Source organism: Giraffa tippelskirchi, chromosome Y (genome assembly GCF_054371585.1).
Source record: "Giraffa tippelskirchi isolate mGirTip1 chromosome Y, T2T-mGirTip1v1.2.pri, whole genome shotgun sequence".
NCBI classification, from domain to species: Eukaryota; Metazoa; Chordata; class Mammalia; order Artiodactyla; family Giraffidae; genus Giraffa; species Giraffa tippelskirchi.
Genome location: NC_137290.1, coordinates 24,828,450 through 24,846,667, shown reverse-complemented (window position 1 = coordinate 24,846,667; position 18,218 = coordinate 24,828,450). Strand labels below are relative to the sequence as shown.

Here is an 18,218-nt window from a genome sequence, read left to right as displayed (position 1 = left end):
ATCTATAACTCTACCGATATCTATATCTATATCTATATATCTATATCTTCAAGACGCAGATAATCACAATGGTACGACCACTCACCTAGAGCCAGACATCCTGGAATATGAAGTCAAGTGGGCCTTACAGAGCATCACTAGGAACAAAGCTAGTGGAGGTGCTGGAATTCCAGTTGAGCTATCTTGAAATCCTGAAGGATGATGCTGTGAACGTGCTGCACGCAATACGCCGAAAAATTTGGAGAACTCCGCAGTGGCCACACGACTGGAAAAGGTCAGTTTTCATTCCAATCCCAAAGAAAGGCAGTGCCAAAGAATGCTCAAACTACCGCACAATTGCACTCATCTCCCACGCTAGTAAATCAATGCTCAAAATTCTCCAAGTCATGCTCCAGCAATATGTGAACTGTGAACTTCCGGATGGTGAAGCTGGTTTTAGAATAGGCAGAGGAACCGTCCAGTCGAAGCTATGGTTGTTCCAGTAGTCATGTATGGATGTCAGAGCTGGAGTAGAAAGAAAGTTGAGCACCAAAGAATAGATGCTTTGAAACTGTGATGTTGGTGAAGACTCTCGAGAGTCCTTTGGCCTGCAAGGAGATCCAACCAGTCCACCCTAAAGAACATCAGTCCTGCATGTTCGTTGGAAGGACTGATGCTGAAGCTGTAACTCCAACAATTTGGCCGCCTGATGTGAAGGACTGACTGATTAGAAAGACCACCCTTATGGCAGAAAGTGAAGAAGAACAAAAGAACCTCTGATGAAAGTGAAAGAGGAGAGTGAAAAAGTTGGCTTAAAGCTGAACGTTCAGAAAACTAAGATCATGGCATGTGGTCCCATCACTTGATGGGAAATAGATGAGGAAACAGTGTCAGACTTTATTTTGGGGGGCTCCAAAATCACTGCTGATGGTGATTGCAGCCATGAAATTAAAAGATGCTTACTGCTTGGAAGGAAGGTTATGGCCAACCCAGATAGCATATTGAAAAGCAGAGACATTACTTTCCAACAAAAGTCTGTCTAGTCAAGGCTACGGTTTTTCCAGTGGTCATGTATGGATGTGAGATTCGGATGGTGAAAAAGCTGAGTGCCGCAGAATTGATGCTTTTGAGCTGTGGTGTTGGAGAAGACTCTTGAGTGTTCCTTGGACTGCAAGGAGATCCAGTCAATCCATTCTAAAGGAGATCAATCCTGGGTGTTCACTGGAAGGTCTGATGATGAAGCTGAAACTCCAATACTTTGGCCATCTCATGCCAAAAGTTGACTCATTGGAAAAGACCCTAATGCTTGGTAGGATTGGGAGCGGGAGGAGAAGGGGACGACAGAGGGTGAGGTGATTGGATGGCATCACTGACGCGATGGACATGGGTTTGGGTAAACTCCGAGAGTTGGTGATGGACAGAGAGGCCTGGTGTGCTGCAATTCATGGGGTCACAAAGACTGGGACATGACTGAAAGACTCAACTGAAGTTAACGGATGCTGGGAAAGATCAAAGGTGGGAGGAGAAGGGGACAACAAAGGACAAGTTGGTTGGATGGCATCGCCAACTCAATGGACATGAGTTTGAGTAAACTCCGGGGTGTTGGTGATGGACAAGGAGGCCTGACTTGCAGCAATCCATGGGCTCACAAAGAGTCGGACATGACTGAAAGACTAAACTGAACTTAACTGATGCTGGGAAAGACCAAAGGTGGGAGGAGAAGGGGACAACAAAGGACAAGTTGGTTGGATGGCATCACCAACACAATGGACATGAGTTTGAGTAAACTCCGGGGTGTTGGTGACGGACAAGGAGGCCTGACTTGCAGTAGTCCATGGGCTTGCAAAGGATTGGACACAACTAAGCCACTGAACAGACTGACTGAACTCAAAATCAAAGAAAGGGATTCTGGGAAATGTAGCTCCAGACTAGGCAAATTAACACAGCGGAGCACAGAGCACTTGACTTACTAAACCCTTCTGCTTCACTTAGTAGGGTGAATTGAGCTTTGAAAAACCGACCTGACTGATAAAGAGACTTTGGGCAAGTCTGCAGTGAGGAGATTTTTAGTCACTGCTTTAATTTTCCATCGTACAAATCTGCATTAGAAACAGTCTGAATGTCATTTTCCCCACCTGCCTTACAGTCAGAACGTAACCATGGGACCTAGGCTCAATCAATTAGATGCACCCAGATGGTACCCAGGCTCAGCCAATCAAATACATCCAGATGGCACTTAAGGACAATTAGGTACAGCCACATGAAATGTAGGCTTAGCCAATGGATCCACCTACAGGTGAAAGCAATGCAAGTGAATTCTGATGCATAGAATTCAATCTAGAGGAGGTGGAAGGGACATAAGCCATGTCACTAGTGACAGCCACTGTGTCTGGAGCCAGTGGTAGTGACAGTTCAGTTCAGTCACTCAGTCGAGTCCGACTCTGTGACCCCATGAACCGCAGCATGCCAGGCATCCCTGTCCATCACCAGCTCCTGAAGTTCACCCAAACCCATATCCATTGAGTTGGTGATGCCATCACACCATCTCATCCTCTGTCATCCCCTTCTTCTCCTGCCCTCAATCTTTCAGAACACCAGGGTCTTTTCCAGTGAGTGACAGAAGATCCTGCACTCAAACTCTATAATGTTCATGGCTGTCTCTCCAGCCATCCCTCCCAGAAATCCGAGTCACTTAATATCCTTTAATAAGTTTCTTTCCTGCTCAAAGTTACCTGTAATGAATTCTATTCTTTCCAGTAGAAAGCTGAGACCCCTCTAACTTCATTTAACCATCTCGCCTCTTTCCAAAACTAGATAAAATAAGGAACAGTGTCCACCCCCATGGGCAGTGGAGTCAGGGAGAGGCATTTTGTCAAATTACTATAGTGCCACAGACTCTGGGCCAGTGTCACCTGTGAGGGGGTCACTGACCTGGGTTGTGAGTCGGGTAGACCCATTTGAATCCTGGCTGTGGCGCTGACTGGCCTGTTGTGTGATATTGCGCATATCACTTTCCTCATCTCGAGAATGGACTATGCTTAGTGTTGCCTCCTGGGGATATCATAGAGAGCAAAAGATTCCTGTACGGAGCAATCTCTCAACCACACAGCTCAGCTTATTGGACACACCCACACCAGTGATGATAAAAGGAATGAGAGTGACCTTTCTTTTGCTGGATTAAAGAAAATAAATAATAATAGAGGTGGTGTCCTCATGTAGTCCAAGATGAAGATGGTCTGTGAACGCTGCAGTTTAGAAAAGTTACATGTTTTTGGTTTTATATTTTTTAGTTTTCTTTTTTTTTATTATATTTATTTTAATTGGAGGCTAATTATGGTACAATATCATAGTGGTTTTGTCATGCATTGACATGAGTCAGCCACAGGTGTACATGGGTTTCCCATCCTGAACCCCCACTCTCTCCCAATTCCATCCCTCTGGGTCACCCCAGTGCATCAGCTATGAGCACCCTGTCTCATGCATTGCACCTGCACTGGAGGTCTGTTTCACATATGAAAATATACATGTTTCAATGCTATTCTCTGAATCCATCCCAGGCTTGCCTTCTCTCACAGAGTCCAGAAGACTCTTCTATACATCTGTGTCTCTTTTCCTGTCTTTCACATAAGGTTATCATCACCATCTTTCTGAATTCCATATGTGTGTGTGTGTGTGTGTGTGTGTGTGTGTGTGTGTGTGTGTGTGTTATTGGTGTTTTTCTTTCTGGCTTACATCACTCTGTTTAATAGGGTCCAGTTTCATCCACCTCGCTAAAACTGGTTCAAATGCATTCTTTTGAATGGCTTAGTAATATTCCATTGTGTATATGTACCACGGCTTTCTTATCCATTCATCTGCTGATGTACATCTGGGTTGCTTCCGTGTCCTGGCTATGATAAACAGTGCTAGGGTGAACACTGGGGTACACGTGTCTCTTTCAATTCTGGATTCCTCAGGGTTCACGCCCAGCAGTAGGACTGCTGAATCATATGGCAGTTCCATTTTGAGGTTTTTAAGGCATCTCCACACTGTTCTCCATAGTAGCTCTAATAGTTTGCATTTCCATCAACAGTGTAAGAGGGTTCCCTTTTCTCCACACCCTCTCCAGGATTTATTGTTTGTAGACGTTTGGATAGCAGCCATTCTGACTGGTGTGAGATGGTACCTCATTATGGTTTTGCTTTACATTTCTCTGATAATGAGTGATGTTAATCATCTTTTCAAGAGTTTGTTAGCCATCTGTATGTCTTCTTTGAAGAAATGTCTGTTTAGTTCTTTGGCCCATTTTTTGATTGGCTCGCTTATTTTTCTGGAATTGAGCTGCAGGCGTTACTTGTATAGTTTTGAGATTAATTCATTGTCAATTGCTTCATTTGCTATAATTTTGGCCCATTCTGAAGGCAGTCTTCTTCCCTTGCTTATAGTTTCCTTCACTGTGCAAAAGCTTTTAAGTTTATTTAGGTCCAATTTGTGGATTTTTGCTTTAATTTCCATTACTCTGGGAGGTGGGTCATAGAGGATCCTGCTGTGATTTCTGTCAGAAAGTGTTTTGCCTATGTTTTCCTCTAGGAGTTTTATACTTTGTGGTCTTACATTTGGATCTTTAATCCATTTTGAATTTATTTTTGTGTGCGGTGTTAGAAAGTGTTCTAGTTTCACTCTTTTACAAGTGGTTGACCAGTTTTCCCAGCACAACTTGTTAAAGAGATTGTCTTGTCTTCGTTGTATATTCTTGACTCCTCTATCAAAGATGAAGTGTCCATAGGTGCGTGGCTTGACCTCTGGGCTTGCTATTTTGATCCATTTATCTATATTTCCGTCTTTGTGCTAGAACCACGCTGTCTTGATGACTGTAGCTTTGTAGTATAGCCTGAAATCAGGCAGGGTGATTCCTCCAGATCCATTCTTCTTTCTCAAGATTGCTTTGGCTATTCGAGGTTTTTTGTAATTCCATACAAATTGTGGAATTATTTCTTCTAGTTCCCTGAAAAATACCGTTGGTAGCTTGATAGGGATTGCATTGAATCTATAGTTTGCTTTGGGTAGGATACTCATTTTCAATATATTGATTCTTTCAATCCATGAACACGGTATATTTCTCCATCTATTTGTGTCCTGTTTGATTTCTTTCACCAGTGTTTTATAGTTTTATATATATATATATATATTTATATAGATAGATAGATAGATAGATAGATAGATCTTTTGTTTCTTTAGGTAGATATATTCCTCAGTATTTTATTGTTTTCATTGGAGTGGTGAATGGAATTCTTTCTTTAATTTTTCTTTCAGTATTCTCCTTGTTAGTGTTTAGGAATGCAAAGGATTTCTGTGTGTTCATTTTGTATCCTGCAACTTTACTATATTCATTGATTAGCTGTAGTAATTTTCTGGTGGAGTGTTTAGGATTTTCTCTGTAGAGGATCATGGCATCTGCAAACAGTGAGTGTTTTACTTCTACTTTTCCAATCTGTGTTCCTTTTATTTCTTTTTCTGCTCTGATCGCTGTGGCCAAACTCCCAAAACTATGTTGAATAGTAGTGGTGAGAGTGGGCACCATTGTACTGATCCTTACTTTAGGGGCATTGCTTTCAATTTTTCACCATTGGGGATAATGTTTGCTGTGGGTTTGTCGTGTATATCTTTTATTCTGTTGAGATTTGTTCCTCCAATGCCTGCTTTCTGGAGGGTTTTGATGATAAATGGATGTTGAATTTTGTCCAAGGGTTTCTCTGCATCTATTAAGATAATCACATGATTTTTATCTTTCAATTTGTTAATGTGGTGTATTATGTTGATTAGTTTGTGGATATTGAAGAATCCTTGCATCCCTGGGATAAAGCCCACTTGATCATGATGTATGATCATTTTAATATGTTGTTGGATTCTGCTTGCTAGAATTTTGTTAAGGGTTTTTGTGTCTATGTTCATCAGTGATATTGCCCTGTGGTTATATTTATTTATTTATTTATTTTCGTGGCATCTTTGTCTGGTTTTGGTATTAGGGTGATGGTGGCCTCATAGAATGAGTTTGGGAGTTTCCCTTCCTCTGCAATTTCCTGGAAGCATTTGAGTATGACAGGTATTATCTCTTCTCTCACTTTTTGGTAGAATCCAGCTGTGCAGCCGTCTGGTCCTGGGCTTCTGTTTGCTGGAAGATTACTGATTACACTTTCAATTTCCGTGCTTGTGATGGGTGTGTTAAGATTTTCTTTTTCTTCCTGGTTCAGTTTTCAGAAGTTGTACTTTTCTCAGAATTTGCCTACTTCTTGCAAGTTGTCCATTTTATTGGCATATAGTGGTTGATAGTAGTGTCTTAAAATCCTTTGTATTTCTGTGTTGTCTGTTGTGATCTCTCCATTTTCATTTCTAATTTTGTTGAGTTGATTCTTCTCCCTTTGTTTCTTGATGAGTCCGGCTAATGGCTTGTCAATTTTATATATCTTCTCAAAGAACCATCTTTTAGCTTTGTTGATTTTTGCTCTGGTCTGTTTTGTTTCTTTTACATTTATTTCTGCTCTATTATATGATTTCTTTCCTTCTACTAACCCTGGGGTTCTTCAATTCTTCCTTCTCTAGTTGCTTTAGGTGTAGAGTTAGGTTATTTATTTGACTTGGTTCTTCTTTCTTGAGGGAAGCCACTTTTGCTATGAACCTTCGCCTTTGCACTCATTCTATAGCGTCCCATAGGTTTTGGGTTGTTGTGTTTTCATTTTCATTCGTTTCTATGCATGTTTTGATATCTTTTTGGATTTCCTCTGTGACTTGTTGGTTATTTAGCAGCGTGGTATTCAGCCTTCATATGTTTGAATTTTAAATAGTGTTCTCTTGCAGTTGACATCTAGTCTCACTGCACTGTTGTCAGAAAATATGCTTGGAATGATTGCAAGGTTTTTTGAATCTACCAAGGTTGCACTTATGGCCGAGGATGTGATCAGTCCTGGAGAGGTTTCCATATGTACTTGAGAAAAAGGTGAAACCCATTGTTTTGTGGTGAAATGTCATATCGATATCAATTATGTCTAACCGGTCCATTGTATCATTTAAAGTTTGTATTTCCTTGTTAATTTTCTGTTGACTTGATCTATCCATAGATGTGAGTGGGGTAGTAAAGTCTTCCACTATGACTGTGTTATCATTAGTTTCCCCTTTCCTGCTTGTTAGCCTTTGCCTTACATATTGTGGTTCTCCTATGTTGGGTGCATGTGAATTTATAATCATTATATCTTCTTCTCGGATTGATGTTTTGATCATTATGTAGTGTCCTTCTTTGTCTCTTTTCACAGGCTTTATTTTAAAGTCTATTTTGTCTGATATGTGTATTGCTACTCCTGCTTTCTTCTGGTCTCAATTTGCTTGGAATACCTTTTTTCCAGCCCTTCACTTTCAGTCTGTATGTGCCCCTTGTTTGGAGGTGGGTCTGTTGTAGACAACATAAACAGTGGTCTTGTTTGTGTGTCCATTCAGCTAGTCTTTGTCTTTCGTTTGGGGCATTCGACCCATTTGCATTTAAGGTAACTATTGATAAGAATGATCCTGTTGCCATTTGCTTTGCTGTTTTGGGTTCGAGTTTATACAACCTTTCTGTGTTTCCTGCCTAGAGAAGATCCTTTAGCATTTGTTGAAGAATGAAAAGAAGAGTTGGGAATAAAAATGTCTCTACAGTATCTTCTATAGTCCGAGGTTATAAGAAGAAGCATGTTAAAGCAAGGGGTAATGTGGATGATCACAACTCTGACTTTCATCCTGAAACTTGAGGACAGAGTGTATTTCCAGCCTGCACAAGTTGAAGTGTGCCATTCATACGAAAGCCTTCTACCATCCAGATAGCTGCTGAAACAAGTGCCCTAACTTGAAATGATTTCTCTTCTCCATCATGAATATCAGTGAGACCACAGGAGCATACTGTGATACATCAATTTGCAGCTGCTTTAGTTGTTGTTGTTGTTTTAATTGAAGAGTAATTGCTTTACAGCATTTTGCTGTATTCTGTCAGAATTCAAAATAAATCAACCAGAGTCACATATATCCCCTCCCTTTGGGAATAACCTCCCATCTCCCTCCCCATCCCACAATCTAGGTTGAGCATTTGTCATGGGATTTCACATAGCAGCTGTGCTAAATCAAATGGCTCCAGTGAAAATTTTGCAGCTATGTCTACTTCTGTTTCTCCATACCACAACTTATGTCCATTACAGAACAGTTAGTTTGGGCTGAGGGTGGAGCCTTCTACCTTTCCAGATTGGTATGGTAATATGTCAGCCCATGACCGTCCTTTTCCTAAACTACAACAGTCAGGCAATTTAGTTTTCCCAGTGTCAAAGATCCCTGATACATCTGCTGCTTCTCTTTCAAGATCCACTCATCAATCATCTTCATTATTTGAAAACGGTCCTAATACAACTGATCTACCAAATAGGTGTCAGATTACGGAGGATATCAAAGTGTAAAATTAATGTTGGGAGATGTCAACAAATTCCTACAATTCTCTTATTTGAAGAATAAAGGTACAAATTCATCTTCATTGGGCCAATTTTTATTTTGAAATAATTAAGAGTAAAATGAGTCTTTATTTCCGTGCCTGACTATTTTACTCTGCATAATATAAACACTTCTGTGCATGGTCATAAAATAAACACTACACTTGCTTTCACTGAAACCCACAGTCAGTTGATTGACTTTATTGCATAGAAGCGAGCAGACCCATGTTTGGTTTGGTAACAGTCCTGAATGTTAAGAATATGTGTCTAGAAGGGTGATCAATCACTTTTATTTCAGGAACCAAGTAGAATTATTGATGTGATTTTTCTGTGTAAAAATTCTTTAGGAATGACATTTTGCAGGTTTCCTGTTTTTGGTTACTATTTATGCAAGCAGCCTTTATTTTAAGTTGATGTAGAAGTAAACACTGGTTGAACATTGGCCTTCAATTGCTAGAAGATCAGTGACTTTGTGATGTCACAGCTTTTTGACTTTGAGAACCATGCTGATGGCCTAGAGAGTTTATCTCTGTACGCCAGCCAAGCAGCATTTGAAGTTGGCGTGTGTAAAGTCAGACAAATGAGAAAAGTATCTGGAGAAAGATTTCTCTGAGATGGCACATATTCCTTCAGAAATTCAAGATGTGCCTCGTAAAGATGTATCAAGTGGTTCCAAAACCTCCATTAGATCTTCTTCGTGTGATTACACACTTACTGGGGACTCAGTTTTGAGATCTATGATTGAAGAATATGCTTTTCAGGCTTTGTCTGAGGGATTTAGGATAAAAAGGCCACGCTACACGTTTTCTGTCTCTAAAACAAATGAGTTGAATGATTTTCTTTCACTCAATTTTGCTCAAAAACTCTGGACTATAGTTGAAAGTGATCAGTTTGAATCTGTTTGGTGGGATGAGAGTGGCACTTCTATAGTGATCAATGAAGAACTCTTCAAGAAAGGAGTCTTGGAAAGAAAGGCCCCTTTCAGAATATTTGAAACTGATAGTATGAAAAGTTTAGTTCGTCAGCTTAACCTTTATGGGTTTAGTAAAAAGCGACAAACTTTTCAAAGATCTGCTTCACTACCTGACTTTCTGGAAGAAGAAAACAATGTCTCTGTTTTGAGCAAGGTAAGCCAAAATTTCCACTTACTGTCAATATATAAGTTTAAGTCATGTGACTTAGAAAGCATGTTCACATATGTAGCTAAAACCGAATTTAAATTTGAGATAGCAGATTGTTGAACACGTTTTATTTTTTGAAGTTGAGAACAGCTGGAGGTTAAAATATTTGATATTTAATATACTCTCCTAGCAAGTTGAAATCGGATACATGTCCTCAAGGTACCTTAAGTGGTATTTACTGTATATATACAACATATTTTTTAGTTGAGGAGTATAGTTGTTTCTAACATGTAAGGTGTTAAAACTACTAATGGAGGGGTTTTCTTTGATTCTATTTAATTGGCATCATTAAAGGAATATATTTTTATACTTTAACTTTGCTTGTCAGTTTTACCCTGGTTTATAAAAAACTAAATAAATGTATCCTTTGAATTTAGTTACAGATCTACCATAATCCAAATTTCAAAAGAGGTTATCCCGAACTTTTAGGAAGAATGAAAAGAAGAGTTGTATTCCCAGTTTTTTAAGGAATCTCCACACTGTTCTCCATAGTGGCTGTACTAGTTTGCATTCCCACCAACAGTGCAAGAGGGTTCCCTTTTCTCCACACCCTCTCCAGCATTTATTGCTTGTAGACTTTTGGATAGCAGCCATTCTGATTGGTGTGAAATGATACCTCATTGTGGTTTTGATTTGCATTTCTCTAATAATGAGTGATGTTGAGCATCTTTTCATGTGTTTGTTAGCCATCTGTATGTCTTCTTTGGAGAAATGTCTGTTTAGTTCTTTGGCCCATTTTTTGATTGTGGGAATGCAAACTAGTACAGCCACTATGGAGAACAGTGTGGAGATTCCTTAAAAAACTGGGAATACAACTGCCATATGACCCAGCAATCCCACTGCTGGGCATATACACCGAGGAAACCAGAATTGAAAGAGACGCGTGTACCCCAATGTTCATCGCAGCACTGTTTACAATAGCCAGGACATGGAAGCAACCTAGATGTCCATCAGCAGACGAATGGATAAGGAAGCTGTGGTACATATACACAATGGAATATTACTCAGCCATTAAAAAAAATACATTTGAATCGGTTCTACTGAGATGGATGAAACTGGAGCCCATTATACAGAGTGAAGTAAGCCAGAAAGAAAAACACCAATACAGTATACTAATGCATATATATGGAATTTGAAAGATGGTAACGATAACCCTATATGTGAGACAGAATAAGAGACACAGATGTATGGAACAATTTTATGGACTCTGAGGGAGAAGGTGAGGGTGGGACGTTCTGGGAGAATAGCATTGAAACATGTATATTATCATATCCATGTTCGATGCATGTGACAAGGGCTCAGGGCCGGGGCAATGGGATGATCCAGAAGGATGGGATGGGGAGGGAGGTGGGTGGGGGGTCCAGGAAGGGGAACACATGTAAACCCATGGCTGATTCATGTCAATGTATGGCGAAAACTATTACAATATTGTAAAGTAATTAGCCCCCAACTAAAATAAATAAATTTATATAAAAAAAAGAAGAGTTGGGATTAGCAATGTGTTTCCGAAATCTTCATTAGTTCCCGATTACCAGAAGAAGCATGCTAAAGCAAGGGTCAACATATATGATCGTAACTCTGGTTTTCATGCTGAAACTAGTGGAGAGAGTCTATTTTCAGCTTCCACCAGTTTAAGTGTGCCTTTCCCACAAAAGACTTATACCAGCCAGATAGTCCCTAAAACAAGCGCCCTATCTCCGTGTGACTTTCCTTCCCCATCAATGTCAGTGAGACAAACAGAGCAGAATGTGGTAGATCAACCTGCTGTTGTAAACCAGTTGAGCATTTTTAATTGGCACTCCCATAGCACTTTACTCAAGTAAATGGCCACGTTGAGAACTTTGCTACTACCGCTACATCTAGTTCTCAGAACCACATCGTATCTCCATTATGCAGCAGTTCTTTTGGGCTGATGGTGGAGCCTTCTACATTTCCAGACAGGTATAGCGATATGTCAGCCCATGACAGTCCTCTTCCTAACCAGCAACAGAGAGGCAACTCAAGGTCCCCAGTGCCAACGATCGCTTTTACACCCACCTCCTCTCTTTCAAGTCAATTCATCCACGATATTCCTTATGTGAAAACCATGCTAATTAAAACTGACCTACCAAATAAGTATCAGCTTATGGAACCGAATGGAGATTAAAATTTACGTTGGGAGATGTCAACAAATACCTACAATTCTTGTATTTGAACAATAAAATTACACGTTCATCTTCACAGTTTTGTTTTCTATTTTGAAACAATGAAGAGTAAATTAAGGCTTTATTTCAATGTCTGGCTATTTTTCTGCACTCTTTTATAAACTCTTCAGTTCAAGAAAACCTCCGTTAGGCATCCTAGGTAAATGGCACCTAATCTATTGTTTCTAAGCAAGAAAATGAGAACAAAGGGGAAAGAGGTAATGGATGTAAAGTGATTTGGGAAATCAACCCTGCTGAAATGAATGGGTGTCTAAATGAGGATGGTACGGGTGAAGGAAGACATACAAATAAAATCAAAAAAAAGCACATCTACACAGTACGTACCTTAGTGCATTCACAGTTACATGATATTCTATTAGGTATCGGTAGAGTCTTAAGATAGAGAAGGAAATGGCGCCCCGCTCCAGTATTCTTGCCTGGAGAATTCCGTGGAAAGAGGCTCCTGGTGGGCTGCTGTCCATAGGGTCGCACAGAGTTGGACACAACTGAAGTGACTTAGCAGCAGCAGAGTCTTAAGACATTAGACAGGAGATTGTCTTCATTATAGAAATTCATTTCATATTGGAAAATATAGATATTGTAGCATGTCCAAAGTTAGGATAACCATTATACCATCACTGGGATACCAAAGATTACAGGACATAATCAGTGACTGGACCATGGCCAGCACAAGATAGGTATTTTACAAGTGGTACTGTATAGGGTCATTTTAGCTCTGCTCTCCTTAAGGCGTACCTTTATTTCCTGCCACCATGATTCCACCCTATATTTCCTAATGCTTATTTAGATTTTGCTTATCTGTTCCCTCAGAGACAAAACAAATCCCTGTGGTGATTGCAGCACCTCAGGATGGTTAACAAGTTCTTTGAAGACATGATATTTGTTTTCCATAGTAGTTTCAGTATCATCCTCTTACACCGTGCTTCTGGAGCTACAATCACACACACTGCTTTCAGACGTGCTAAGCCCCTTCTCCTCAAAACTTTGCCTCAACTCTTTCTTGGGGTTGGAAGGGACCTCTGTTCACCCTCCTACCAAGGTGAGCAGAGATATCAGGTCTTCAATGTGTTTTGGGTCTACCCTCTTTTCTTTACGTATCTTTCACATCAGCTAAAATGTGTACTTACTGAATTATCAACAAAGAAACATAATCACGAACCAAATGCTATATACATTACTCAACAACATCCTATAACCTGCACTATTATCATAATTGACCTTTCCTACTTACTGAGAATCTTTTCCCGGTTGATAAATATATATCTTATATGTTCATGAATGTCAAATGTGGGAATTCAAATTATAAAATGATTGCTGCTCTCATGAAGTTTACAGTCTATAAGAACCCATACTAGTCATGTTGTTTCAGGCCCCAGTTCCCTAAAATTCAGTAGTAGTTACAGAGATATTTATGAAAAAACAAACAAACGAAAAAGAATCATTCATTTTAATTCTCTAGAAAAGTCATGGAGTAAGGAAAGATCAAAATCAATGGCTGATCCTTCATATAGTTCACAATGAAGTAAGATGAACAGAGTGTCTGACAGTTGGACTCCCCAGTCTGTCATGAACACTACCTAGAAATCTTGGCAATCTCCACTTTGTGGCCATTTCTTTAGACAGTGGTGGCCATATCAAGTCATGGCCCTGTTTTGGTATGGTAACCCATATAGGACAACACCAAGTTAAGTTCACCGTTCTCATGTTTGGGGCTAATGCAGAGTGAAAGCTGTGGACTATTTGTGTAGATCAGGGAGGTGTCCAAACAGCACACACTTTTTCTTTCACTGAAAACTTTCATTAAACTCAGCGGAGAACACTATACTTTAGAGAGGTAAGCATTTTGCAGCGCTTGTAAGAGTTATTGAAATCGGTGCCCTAAGTTATTATTTCAAGCCCAAAGTCCAAAGGTCTGGTTTTCGATTTCAGGCATCTTACTATGGAGCCAAATTTGCATGCTTGGAGAAATAGCACCTTAAAAGCAATCATATCTTCTATTTCATTGCCGTGTACTGATTATTCCTTCTCACTCCCTTTGATCTTCTTTTCCTGTTCTGCTTTGAGTGGCAGGTCCTTCTCGAAAAGAATAGGACCAATTCCCTTGGTGCTCTGTGGTAACTTGGAAAAGACATGCATAAGGACATGCAATATATTATGTGGGAAAGCTACTGTTTTTGTTCCCTCCTGGAAACATATTATTAAATTGTACCTCAACTGTCCTACCACGGGAAGCCTGGTTACATGATACATTACTTTGGTGATCAGTTCCCATATGGCTTTAACATATCAGTACCTTTAATTCTCAAAAGCTTATAGAGAAGATATCTCAATACAGTAGGGAAATATTATACATGAGTTCAGTGTTCTTTCCTGTACTTATTTATTTTATAATTTGTGCCTAAAATAGTGAAAGTGAGAACAAAAATTTAAGTGAGTTAACTCAGTGAGTTAAACACAGAAGATTGAGACAAGAAGTAGAAGAAGTGATGGGAGAAGATCAGAGGATGAAATTGCATGCTTATAATGGAACAAGAAAATGTGTAACTGCAGGGCCTAAATAGCTCAATATGACTTCAGTATTGTTTCCCTACAAATTATTTTCATTTTAGCAAATCACAGAATAGTCTTACATGCAAAGTATTTTAAGATCCCATGGAATGCACAAGGAAAGCGTATCTTTTAAAACATTCTGATTTAAAATGTCTCTAGAGACATATCATTCAAGTAGAAAACAATTTCCAAAATTAAGCCTAGAGACAAGTATCAGAGGAACTCTAGGAAGTTCATAGGTGTCCTTCAGTGAGTCCTTGGGTTTTCTTTTCTTTTTGTAATTGTGTTTAAGCATGTAAGATCATGACTGTGCTTGTGTGTGTGTGTGTGCATCAGATTAAGAATGTGTTTGTGAGTGTATGTCTGGGCTCTCTTTTGGGCTTTTATGTTAGAAATTTCGGCTGAAGAAATAGTTCATTCAAAAATATAGCCAGGCACAAATTAAAATGCCCATTCAAAACTCTTCTTTCTCTTTTCAAAGTGCAAGACAAATGGATGCATCAAAGGTTGAAAGCATTTCAATAATAACCAAGCTACTCCGCCCAAACATAGTTAAAAACTATAGTACTCTCCCAATGAACCCAGCAAAAGATGAGTGGGACCTTAGGTATCTATTATGCCTGGCAATAACAAAACACCCACCCTCTAATACGGCAGTACTCAAGAAGGCCATGTAGAGGCCTGGAGTTTCAACCAGGCCTTCCTGTAATAGGATACGACCTTCCTATAGGAGGCTGCACACTCGCCAGTAATGAACACTCTTAGGCATCAAATGAAACTAAGGACAAAACCTGGAATTCTCTTCCCACATGGTGGAAGTCACCTTCCCCCTTCCCAAGTGGATGAGATAGACAGTTCAAATAAAAGGAATTTTTATAACATGGCTCACATTCTTCTCACATAATACCTGAAATGTCCAAGCCCCACCACACTGCTAAGCAGCTGACTACACAGGTCTTCTGGTCTCAAATCTGTGTGACAATCATCACATAAGAATTTTATGAATATTTGAGATGCATTGATAGTGCGGATCTGTAAAGCCAAACGTCTTTGAGATCTGATTCAAATAGGAAAACTGTGTACTCCCTGTCTTCAGTTTTATGGGGATTTCACATGCATTCACACACGTCCACCATGCTCAACCTTCATCTGAAGACAAAAACTGTGACATTAAGAGAAGAAGAATGGTCTATTCACAGAGAAGGCCAGTGGTAAAGTCAAAATGGATCCAGTTTCCTGCCTACATCCCTGCTGAGTAGTGTAACCGCTTGTAAGCATTCCTAAGGGCAACTAGGATACACAAGTCAAAGATGCTTCTCCCAGGATTACAGAGTTGGATTGAGAAGCTATACGTTTGTTTACCTCTCATCCCATTCTTAAGATCACATACCATAACTGTTAACCCATCAGAAGATGGGCAGCTCTAGCACATATTTAGAGACAATGCCTGCTTCTGCCTAAGACCAAGGTTGTAGATCCAAGTGGCATATAGGGTAAGGTTTCCATCTCAGGACACCACATGACTCCCCAGGGATTCTCCTTCTCTGGAAAGCTCTCAAAAGATGATGTGAGAAGAATATTTTGAGGGAGGAAAACAAGGAAACCGACAAGAGTTGTGTTCTTTCTAATTGTCTTCAGTCTCACTTATCATCCCATGTATAATGACAAAGTCTCCCCAGCACTGCCAATACCAATTTTTTGATGTTCTTCAGCCACTCAGTCTTGTCTGACTCTTTGTGACTCCATGTACAGCAAGAACCCTGGGTTCCCCTGCCTTTCAAATCACCAGTTTACTCAAACTCATGACTTTTGAGTCAGTGATGCTTTGCAGCCATCTCACCCTCTGGCATTCCCTTCTCGTCCTTCCCTCAATCTTTCCCAGCATCAGTTTCTTCCCAGTGATTTCACTCTAGGCCCTAAGTGGTCAATATATTGGCTCTTCATGGTCAGCGTCAGAACTTCCGTGAATAGTCTGAGTTGAACTCCTTCATGCTTGACTAGTTTGAACTCCATACTCGCAACAGAACTCTCACACATCTTCTCCAGACCCACTACTGCAAAGCATCGGTATTTTGGCACTCAGTTCCTGTGGTCCTGCTCACTCCACCATACGTTACTCCTGAAAATCAACTTTGACCATTCGGATCTTTTTCAGTAATCACTCAGCTTATTAACATGGTGTCTAGATTGGTCGTAGCTTTTCATGCAAGTGGCAAGTGCCTTTTCGTTTCGTGGCTGAAGTCACTCCCCGCAGTGATATCAGAGGTCAAGAAAGTGAAACCTGTCACTGAGTCAATTGTATCCCATTGCTAGATCTCAAAATGTTTGGACCACATTCCATGATCTTATTTTTAGTGTTTGTTGGTTTGTGTTTAGATTGAGTTTTAATCCAGCTTTTCGTTTCACCTCATCAAAAGGCTCTTTAGTCCCTAGGGTTTTTCAGCCATTTGTGTGTTGTCATCTTATAACTAAGGTTGTTCATACTTCTCACAATAATTCTGTTTCCAGCTTCAAATTCTTTCAGCAAGTTATTGTCCATGATATACTCTGCACAGAAGTCAAATAAGCTGGGTGACAATATATAGCCTTGATGTATTTCCTTCCCTATTTTGTACCAGCCCGTTGTTCCTTCTGCAGTTCCAACTGTTGTTTCTTGACCTGCATGCACCTTTCCCAGGAAACAGGTATGGTGGTCTTACATTCTTATCTCTTTAAGAATTTTCCACAGTTTGTTGTGACCCACACAGTCTAAGGGCTTCCCCTGTGACTCAGATGGTAAAGTGTCTGCCTGCAATGGGGGAGGCCAAAGTTCGATCCCCGGGTCTGGAAGATCCCCTGGAGAAAGAAATGGTAGGCGACAGTCCATGGGGGTCGCAAAGAGTCAGACACAAATGAATGACCTCACTTTCACATGCAGTCTAAGCCATTAACAGAGACTATAAAGGAGATGTAAATGACTTTATGAAACATCCTTGCTTTTTCTATGATCCAGACTCCAATTAAGGTTTACCTATTAAGATTAAATGACTAACTACACCTGCCTGCTCTCTCTCTCTCCGTTTCAAGTTGTTGCTGCTGCAGCTGCTAAGTCGCTTCAGTCGTGTCCGACCCTGTGCGACCCCAGAGACGGCAGCGTACCGGGCTCCTCCGTCCCTGGTATTATGCAGGCAAGAACACTGGAGTGGGTTGCCATTTCCTTCTCCAATACATTTAAGTGAAAATTGAAAGTGAAGTCCTTCAGTTGTGTCCGACTCTTCACGACCCTATGGACTGAAGCCCAGCAGGCTCCTATGCCCATGGGATTTTCCAGGCAAGAGTACTGGAGTGGGATGCCATTGCCATCTCCATTTTTCAAGCTATCATCTACCAACTGTTACATTTCTGGGCACTTGCCATCTTCTTATGGGCTCTCCTGGTGGCTCAGTTGGCAAAGCAACTGCCTACAATCTGGAGACTTGGGTTCACTCCCTGGGTCGGGAAGATCTCCTGCAGAAGGAAATGGGAAACCACACCAGTGTGCTTGCCTGGAAAATTAGTATTAAATTATGCCCATGCCCATCTCTGACCTTTGACACCCACTTGAAACAGTTAAGTTTCCAGAGCGGAAATAAGGAATCTGTGCTCCGGGAAAATGTCAGGACAATTTGACAAACAGCTAGATATTTTCAGGAACGGACTTTTTGAGCCCAATACCTGTATCATCTTTTGTCTGGAAAAGAACTATGCTTCCTCAAACTGATGACAATTCCTCATTAGCAGAAATTTCAGGAAAAATAACTCCGCTTATCTGCATGTTCGAAGTCAAAGATGTACCAGTTATGTGT

General features: G+C 40.3%; 1 pseudogene; it reads left to right on the top strand.

Moving 5' to 3' along the window:
• The first annotated feature begins 9,073 nt into the window (after positions 1–9,073).
• On the top strand, positions 9,074–14,905 carry LOC145537751 (heat shock transcription factor, Y-linked-like; annotated as a pseudogene).
• Positions 14,906–18,218: the final 3,313 nt, after the last annotated feature.